Source organism: Vigna unguiculata, chromosome 9, assembly GCF_037176805.1.
Source record: "Vigna unguiculata cultivar grain cowpea cultivar isolate G323 ecotype 2 chromosome 9, ASM3717680v1, whole genome shotgun sequence".
Lineage (NCBI taxonomy): Eukaryota > Viridiplantae > Streptophyta > Magnoliopsida > Fabales > Fabaceae > Vigna > Vigna unguiculata.
Genome location: NC_140800.1, coordinates 31348291 through 31357888, shown reverse-complemented (window position 1 = coordinate 31357888; position 9598 = coordinate 31348291). Strand labels below are relative to the sequence as shown.

The 9598-nt window shown below is 26.5% G+C and overlaps 1 pseudogene; it reads right to left on the bottom strand.

Moving 5' to 3' along the window:
- Positions 1-1853: 1853 nt before the first annotated feature.
- LOC146883894 (uncharacterized) lies at positions 1854-5895 on the bottom strand (annotated as a pseudogene).
- Between the last annotated feature and the right edge of the window lie 3703 nt (positions 5896-9598).

The following is a 9598-nucleotide window of genomic DNA, read 5'->3' as shown; positions in this document are numbered from 1 at the left end:
TTCAATCTTCTATACCTACAAAAACAACTTCATATACTTTTACAAAATTTAATTCAATTTAGCTGTTAAATGAAATAAAATAAAAATTCTACTATGAAAAAAGTATGCCACCTAAGCTGTTATGTAGAAAATTATTATTATTATTATTATTATTATTATTATTATTATTATTATTATTATTATTATTATAATAACCCTCCACATAGTATTTCGCTTGAATTAGTTGCATTTTTTCCTTAAGATTAATTATTTGCATTTAATTACAAAAAAAACATATATATATATATATTTATTTATTGTATTTTTAATCAAGGTTCATATCTTTCAAATAAATTACTTTAAGATTATGATGCACATATATATTACATGGATATGATACGAGACATATATGTTTATTTTAAAAATAATAGAGTAGGATACATAAAATATATATATATATACATATATATATATAATATATATATATATATATATATATATATATCAAAAAGTATAATAATTATTAAAAATATGATAAATATAAGATTATTATTATTTGAATTTAAATTAAAATCATATGTATTATATGTATTAAAGTTGTGAATATAAAAAATTATAATTTATTATTATCATAAGATTATTGTTGCTTTATAGATGAGATACTGTTAGAAATAATAATAAACCAAAAACAATATAGAAATATGGATAAAAGAGATGATCAAGTTAAATTGTTCTTATAACAAACAATAACAATATAAAGATAATGTAAATATGTAAATGAGATAAGGATAGAGTAAGTTTGGGTTGAGGTACGCTGAGCGCTATCCTTAGAGAGAAAACGCCCCCACTGCACAGGTCAATACTCAATATTCAATATTATGCGCTCCTCCCCCAAGATACAACAACCCGTCAGATCGATCGAGTGCAACAAAGGATCTCTGAACCTTATGAACACCACTGTTTTAAGAGATAATATAGAGAATGAGAAGAAGAACACTTTTGAGAGGAAGAACTCTAGTGTTTGTTGTGTGTCTATTCCTTATGAAACTAGGTGGTATTTATAGGAGAGAAAAGGAGACACAAGAGTAAATGACCATCAAACTGATTTAAACCAAAATTAATTTCAAATCAATGAAAATAATAAAAACTGGTTATACATAAATAGAATTTAATTCTGGAATTAACATTGTATTAAAACCCTAGTAACAACAATATTTTATTTTAATTTTTTTAAATTATATTAATATTTCTAACAATCTCCCACATAATTTAAATATATATATATATATATATATATATATATATATATATATTATCTTTTAAAACAAAATATTGTATTTCAATATAAGGAACCTTCCGGGTTTGAGCCTTACACCTAGTGCTTATAAACTTAAACTTCCACCGAGAAAATGCAGAGACTTGATTGTCTTGAACTACATCCCCTGTAACCGGGTTTTAGTAAATAACACATACAATATTGGTGTTCATTATAGGTTCTAATCAGTAGTTGCACGTTACGCCTTGTACATGTATCTTATGTCATGAGTGTCATTTAGAGACTTTGTCCATGTCTCACAATGGCGGTCCCACCATCACACTCACTAGGTAAACCCTCAAAGGGTGGTTTGTGACTCACACCCCTACAAAATTGTCATTGCGTTTATTAAGAGGCATTTTACAAAAAAAAACATAATAATACATATACCTCAACCTTATTATTGTCACAATTTATAGTACACCTCGCCATAGGAATGAGACATAACATTTAATCAAATCAATTGGTGTACTTTAGTCAACAAAAACTTCGTTGTTACCCATTGAACTCTATTCCATGGGATCGCCATTCATGTGGAGATGGGTGTCCATTGTTGCAACTAATTTATGGGCTTTAGTCCCATTCCCCTCGACGACTCAAGTACTTGTTGACGCGTCAACCCTTTGGTAAGCGGATCCGTAATATTTCTTTCTGACCTGACAAAGTCAAGAGAAATAATACCATTAGTAATTAAGTTTCTAATAGATTTATGTCTCACTCTGAGATGCCTTCTTTTTTCATTAAAGTTTTTGCTAAAAACTTTAGATATGACAGTTTGACTATCACAATGCACTGAAATAGGAGGTATGTGTTTATTTAACAATGGTAAATCATATGGAAAATTTTTAATAAACTTTGCCTCAGCAGTAGCAGTATCTAAAGCAATAATCTCTGCTTCCATGGTAGATCGTGAAATAATAGATTGTTTAGCAGATTTCCATGATATTGCACCTCCATCCAAAGTAAAAACATAACCAGTGGTTGACTTTGTTTCATCAGAATCAGAAATCCAATTTGCATCACTATATCCTTCAATAATAGCAGGAAATTTTGTATAATGAATTCCACAATTAGTGGTTCCCTTCAAATATTTAAACACCCGTTCTAATGCAGTCCAATGAGAATGATCAAGATTATGTGTATATTTCCCTAATCTACCAGCTGCATATGTAATATCAGGTCTAGAGAAATTTGTCAAATGTAATAAGGAACCAATAATTTGAGAATATTTATGAAAAGAAATGCCTTCACCTAAATTTTTCTTTAGTTTAATAGATGGGTTAAAAGGCGTTAAAACATGTTTCACATCAGAATAATTAAATTTCTTCAATAATTTCTCAACATAATGAGACTGCGTTAACATAATATCACCATCTTTTTGTAAAATCTTAATACCCAAAATAACATCTACAGGACCAAGGTCTTTCATATCAAAATTACTGGACAACATATGTTTCACATCATTTATAACATCTATGTTGCTACCAAATATTAATATGTCATCTACATACAAGCATAAAATAGCATAAACACCATAATCATATTGTTTTACATACACACATTTATCACTATTATTAATATGAAAACCATATGAAATAATAACTTTATCAAATTTTTCATGCCATTGCTTTGGTGCTTGTTTTAAACCATATAAAGACTTAACAAGTTTACACACTTTATTTTCTTTCCCTGACTCAATAAATCCCTCAGGTTGTTTCATATATATATTTCCTCTTCCAAATCACCATTTAAAAATGCAGTTTTAACATCCATTTGATGAATTTGTAAATTAAAAATGCAAGCAAGAGCAATCAAAACTCTAATGGTAGTGATTTTTGAAACATGTGAATATGTATCAAAGAAATCTATACCTTCTACTTGTTGGCAACCAATAACAACAAGTCTTGCCTTAAATTTATCTACAGACCCATCAGTCCTTAATTTTTTCCTAAAAATCCATTTACATCCAATACTTCTACAACCAGGAGGAAGATCAGTTAAAAACCAAGTTTTATTTTCTTTAAGTGAATTCATTTCATTATTAATATCTTCTTTCCAAAAAGGAGCATCAATAGATCTCATTGCTTCACCAAAAGTTTTAGGACCATCTTCAAGCATAAAAGAATAAAAGGTAGGTCCAAAATCTTTAGTTTTTCTTTTTCTTTTACTCTTTCTTGGCTCATTTTGAATACTTTTATTAGCATTTTCACTTGAAGGAAAAACAGAACTAGAACCATCACAAATTACATTATCACCAGAAGGCAAACCAAAAGTAGAAGTATCATAAATAGTTTTAGTCATTTTATTTTTTAAAGGAAAAACATTTTCAAAGAAAACTGCATCTCTAGATTCCATAATAGTATTATTAGAGATTTCATTCACTTCATAATTAATAACCAAAAATCTATAAGTGGTGCTATGCAGAGAGTAACCAATAAAAATACAAATAAAAACACAATCAATTGTTTTAATTCCTAATTTTCTTTTCTTATTAGGTGGTATATTAACCTTTGCAAGACACCCCCACACTTTAAAATATTTTAATAAAGGTTCTCTTTGCTTCCATAACTCATAAGGAGTTTTATCACAATCTTTATAAGGAATTCTATTGAGAATATAACAAGCTGAATATAAAGCTTCACCCCACATATTTCTTGGCAAACCAGAACTTGTAAGCATAACATTCATCATATCAAGCAAAGTTCTATTTTTTCTTTCAGCTATACCATTAGATTGAGGACTATAGGGAGGTGTTGTTTCATGAATAATACCATGAGTTTCACAAAAAGCATTCATTTCTAAATATGTATATTCACCCCCTCTATCAGAACGGAGGATTTTAATTGTTCTTTCTAATTGATTTTCTACCTCAGATTTATATATTTTGAATTTTTCAAAAAATTCATGTTTGTGGTTTATTAAATACACATAACAATATTTGGAGAAATCATCAATAAAAGTAATAAAATATCTTTTACCACCACATGTTAAAACATCATTACTATCACATACATCACTATGTATCAATTCAAGTAGATTAGTTTTCTTTTTCATGCATGTATGGAAACCTTTTCTTGGTTGCTTTGATTGAACACATATTTCACATTTTTTCTTCAAATCAATAGAATATTTAGGAATAAGATTAAGAGACATCATTCTTCTAATAGAATTTAAATTTATATGGCCTAGTCTAGCATGCCACATATCACAACTTTCAACATTGGTAATAGTCAATGAAGAACTATCATATATTTTATTAGAAGAAAAAGGCATAAGACTTAATTTAAACAAACCATCACAAATATATCCTTTACCAATAAAAACACCATGTTTAGTAATAACAACTCTATTGGACTCAAAAGCAACTTTGTAACCTTGTTGTACTAACAAAGAAGTACTTATGAGATTTTTTCTAATTTCAGAAACATGAAAGACTCCATTTAAAATAAGATAATTTCTAGAAGATAACTCTAATTTCACTTGACCCTCTCCTAGAACATGTGCGATGCTCCCATTTCCCATACTCACGGTACGTGTGCTTGTTTCCTGATATAGAGAAAAAAAATTTTATCAGCACACACATGAACATTAGCCCCAGAGTCTATAAACCAATCGTTTGAGTTAAAAACATAATTTAACTCAGGGCTAGTGACATGGTACCTTTCAGATGGGAAATCAAAGGCAACACCCATAGTAATAGTATTAGCTTCAGGTTTGGAATTAGACACAGGTTGTCGACGACGCTGAAAGCAATTTTTGGCTAGATGATTAGTTCACCCACAAACAAAACAAAACATCTCATTCCCTATATTTTTATCTTTATTTTTATTGTTGTTATAAGAAAAGTTGTTCTTTGGTTTAGAGAAAGAAGGTTTTTTCGTAAACTTATTTTTATTAAAACCATGTCTTTTGAATTGTTTAGGATTAGGCTTGTAAGAGTTCTCAGATTTATTAGAGTTCTCAACAAAAAAGGCTTTAGACTGAGAATTTTGAACAGAATTTTGAGAAAAACGATGTTTTTCCTCAATATGAAGACACACAAGCAAATCATCAAAAGAGAAATTTTTGGGCTTATGTTTTAAACTTTGAGCACAATCAGACCAAGAAGGAGGCAACTTAGAGATCAAAAGAGCCACAAGCATAATGTCTGGTAAAATAATATTTTTTAATTTCATGTCATAGACAATATTTTCAAACTCGTGAATTTGATCAGAAATGAGTTTATTATCAACCATTTGAAATTCAATAACTTTTTCACAAGAATATCTAGATAAACCTTTTTCTGCAGATCCATATTTAAGTTCAAGTGCTTCCCATAACTCAATAGCAGTTTTGGTGTGGCAAAATATTTTATAAATATTATCAGACAAAGCACTTAAAATATGTTCATGACATAAAATATCTTTATCAGAAGTATCAGAAGAAGAAGAAGAAGAAGAATCACTTAATATGATAGAAGAATCAGTAGTTTTAGAAATCACAGAAAATAATCCTATTTCAGTGAGCCAAAACCTCTTCTGTTGTTGCCAACAGAAAAAATTTTCACCCGTAAACTTTTCAGGCTTACTTGAGAGTGACTTAATCATATCCATGACAAACATAATAAGAAAAAAAAAGATATATATATATATATATATATATTTATATATTATAATTAAGTTTCTCTCTCTAAGAATGTTAGAAATAATAATAAACCAGAAACAATATAGAAATATGGATAAAAGAGATGATCAAGTCAAATTGTTCTTATAACAAACAATAACAATATAAAGATAATATAAATATGTAAATGAGATAAGGATAGAGTAAGCCTGGGTTGAGGCACGTTGAGCGCTATCCTTAGAGAGAAAACGCCTCCACTGCACAGGTCAATACTCAATATTATGCGCTCCTCCCCCAAGATACAACAACCCGTCAGATCGATCGACTGCAGCGAAGGATATCTGAACCTTATGAACACCACTGTTTTAAGAGATAATATAGAGAAGGAAAAGAAGAACACTTTTGAGAGGAAGAACTTGTGTGTCTATTCCTTATGAAACTAGGTGGTATTTATAGGAGAGAAAAGGCGACACAAGAGTAAATGACCATCAAACTGATTTAAACCAAAATTAATTTCAAATCAATGAAAAGAATAAAAACTATTTATACATAAATAGAATTTAACTCTGGAATTAACATTGTATTAAAACCCTAGTAACAACAATATTTTATTTTAATTTTTTTTAAATTATATTAATATTTCTAACACATACTTGATTAGAGTGGTGGATCTTCAGCCAATATGTTGGGGGTGTCCAAATTTTGGTTGAATTACTCTTTTGGTCTATTTTTCGTCTAAAAATATCAAGTTGGTCGTCTAATGTTTTTTAGTCTCAATTTGGTTCTAATTTTTTAAAAATTGATGCAATTTTATCTTTTTCGTATAATTTCTTAAAGCGGAGCAAGAATTTTTCACCAAAATTTACACAAGGATTATGTCAATTACACCAACAAAATAAACCATTTTTTATTCACAATTTCAATTTTGATAAATTTTTTTTGGTCCGATTCAATAAATTTAATGAACAAATGACAAAATTGCATTATTTTTAAAAAAATTGAGACCAAAATGAGACTAAAAAAATTGAGAACCAACTTATTATTTTGGAACGAACATAGGAACCAAAAAAGTAATTCCAAAATTTTTATATAAACTAGTAAAAACATTGTATTTAATTTTTTTATTATAATAAAAATAATAAAATTATAATTATTGTTATTATTATAATTATAAAATTAAATATGAAATTATTTTATTTTATTATAATTAATTTTTATTAATAATAATGAAATTTGAAAATAATCAAATAAAAATGATTAAATTAAATAAATAATCACTTAAAAAATAATATTAATAAAATAATTATTTTTATTTAAAAATATTTAAAATATAAAATTGAAAAATAAATGTGAAAAAAAGACTTTTCTTCATCTATAAATATAAATATATAAAAAATTTAGAATATTAAATATATAATATATATTAAAATATTAAGTTTTTAAAAGATTATACAAAATTATATGAATATTCTATTCACATAATGGTCCGCCGATGCTTGATTAATAAGTATCGATACAATATCATAAAACATTAGACATAGATACATGCTAAACACGGAAAATAACTCAAATTTAAGTATCGGTGCATTATAACTTTAAAAAAATATAATAAATTTAAAATTTATGCATAAAGTTGTTATTTTTCAATTAATAGTGTAATTTTTTTTTTATATTAACCATATATACATATGAATTGAAATTTAATTAATTACTAATTATTAAATTGTCCTTTAATTTTTAAATAATAATGAATGAAAGAAAGTCAAAAGATGATATTTCTATACAACGTTTCAATAATAAATTTTAACATTAAATTTAGTAATTTCAATGTTTATCTTTGATTTGTCTTTTAATGTTATGGTGCTGTATGAAGTCTCATTTATTTATTTATTGAACGAACTTTACCATTCAACTATTGAGAAACAAGTTTTTTCCACATTCACTCTTACACTACAAGGAAATGCCTAAATAATAACCAATTTTAAAAATAAAAAATAATTATTCACTATGTGACAAATTTATATACCAATTTATAAACTAAAAATTATTGGTATCTAAAATAGTTTCTGTTTTGAATAAAATAACATAATTGGTTTGTAAATTGGTCACAAAATTGGTTTTTAACATTAGTTACCAAAATTTTGGCTACCAAATGAATTAGTGGCTAAATTTGTCTTTAATGTTATAGACCAATTTAGTGACCAATTCACAAATTAATTATAATTTTTTATTCATAATAAAAAGTAGTTTAGATACCAATAATCTTTAGTTTATAAATTGATATATAAATTGGTCACTGTAATGATTAATTACTTTTTGTCTCTAAAATTAATTGTTATTTAAAGATTTTCTTTTGGTGTTAGTTTACATGAATACACAATGTTAAGATAAAACTCTTATAATCCTCCACCAGATTTAGAACTACCAATGTAATAATAAATCATTTTCTACTTTCACAAGTATTGTTGAGTTATCACTCCTAACTACAAACAAAAGGTGGTTTGATTGAAAATAAAGATAATTTAGATATATAAGGGATCTCTTTTGTCCAACTTGGACATATGGTATTAAAAGATATATCTCTCAAAGACTTTCACAATCTAGATGATGGTCACACTATTGCTTGAATGTTCTTTTGCTATACTTCTAAGTTTTTTTTTTCCTTGCGTTCAAGTTCTTCATCTTATATAGGCTTCAAAATTATATCAATAAAATATTTGATTTGGAATCTTAAAGTGAATATTTGGTTGTTAGACTCCTTTAATTTTTTTTTCTTATGATGTTTATATTCTTTATGTATACTAGTGTACACATAGGCGCGATAGCGCCTGTATATACGCATTTTTTAAATATGAATGATAGTATCTTAGTAGGTGATAATAGTATAATGTTATTAAGTTAATATATAAAATAAATTTATATTTATTAAAAATGAAGAGAAATGTTAAAAATAAAGTGAAATGAATAGAAAAGTTAATTGTTGATGAATAAAAAAATATAAACAATTTTATAATTTTATAGAAAATAGGTAAAAACAACCATTAATTAAAAAAATTTAATAAATAATTATATTGTAAAGGGTAGAATCGGTATTATGAAATGTGGACACAAAAGAGGAAATCCTCTTTATATATAGTTATAGATTTACTTCAATTAGCTTTGATTATTTCATTATTGTATATTCTTATGATTACTTCAATTATATTGTGCGTGCATTTGATTTGTTCATATCAATTATACACCTCAAGAAATGTCAGGAAACATAATGTTTTCCTTTATACAAGAAATATTATATTGACATACCTATTGTTGTATGATTCTCAAGTAAATATATTTGTCTTACTTTAGTATAATTCTTTAAATATAAAACTAATCCTTTTTAATTAATAATGTGTTGAATGTTATTTTTTATTAAGATTAAAAACATTAATATACTTTAGGCAGATTGCTATTTTTTCCTTACAAAAGGTTAAATATTTAAGTCTTTCAATTGTCTTAATGGTTCAAGTAAAGATAATTTAATAAACTTATTCAAATTGCATGATATTTACTTACTTCCCTTAGCTTGCTTCTATTAGGTATCTTTTCTCATCAAATGAACATGACATCTAGTAATCTCTCTTACTTTTGTTAGTGTTAGTATTATGGTGCTTAATTTAGTCCCATATCGCTTAAAATTGTGAGATGTGGTTCTCTATTTTA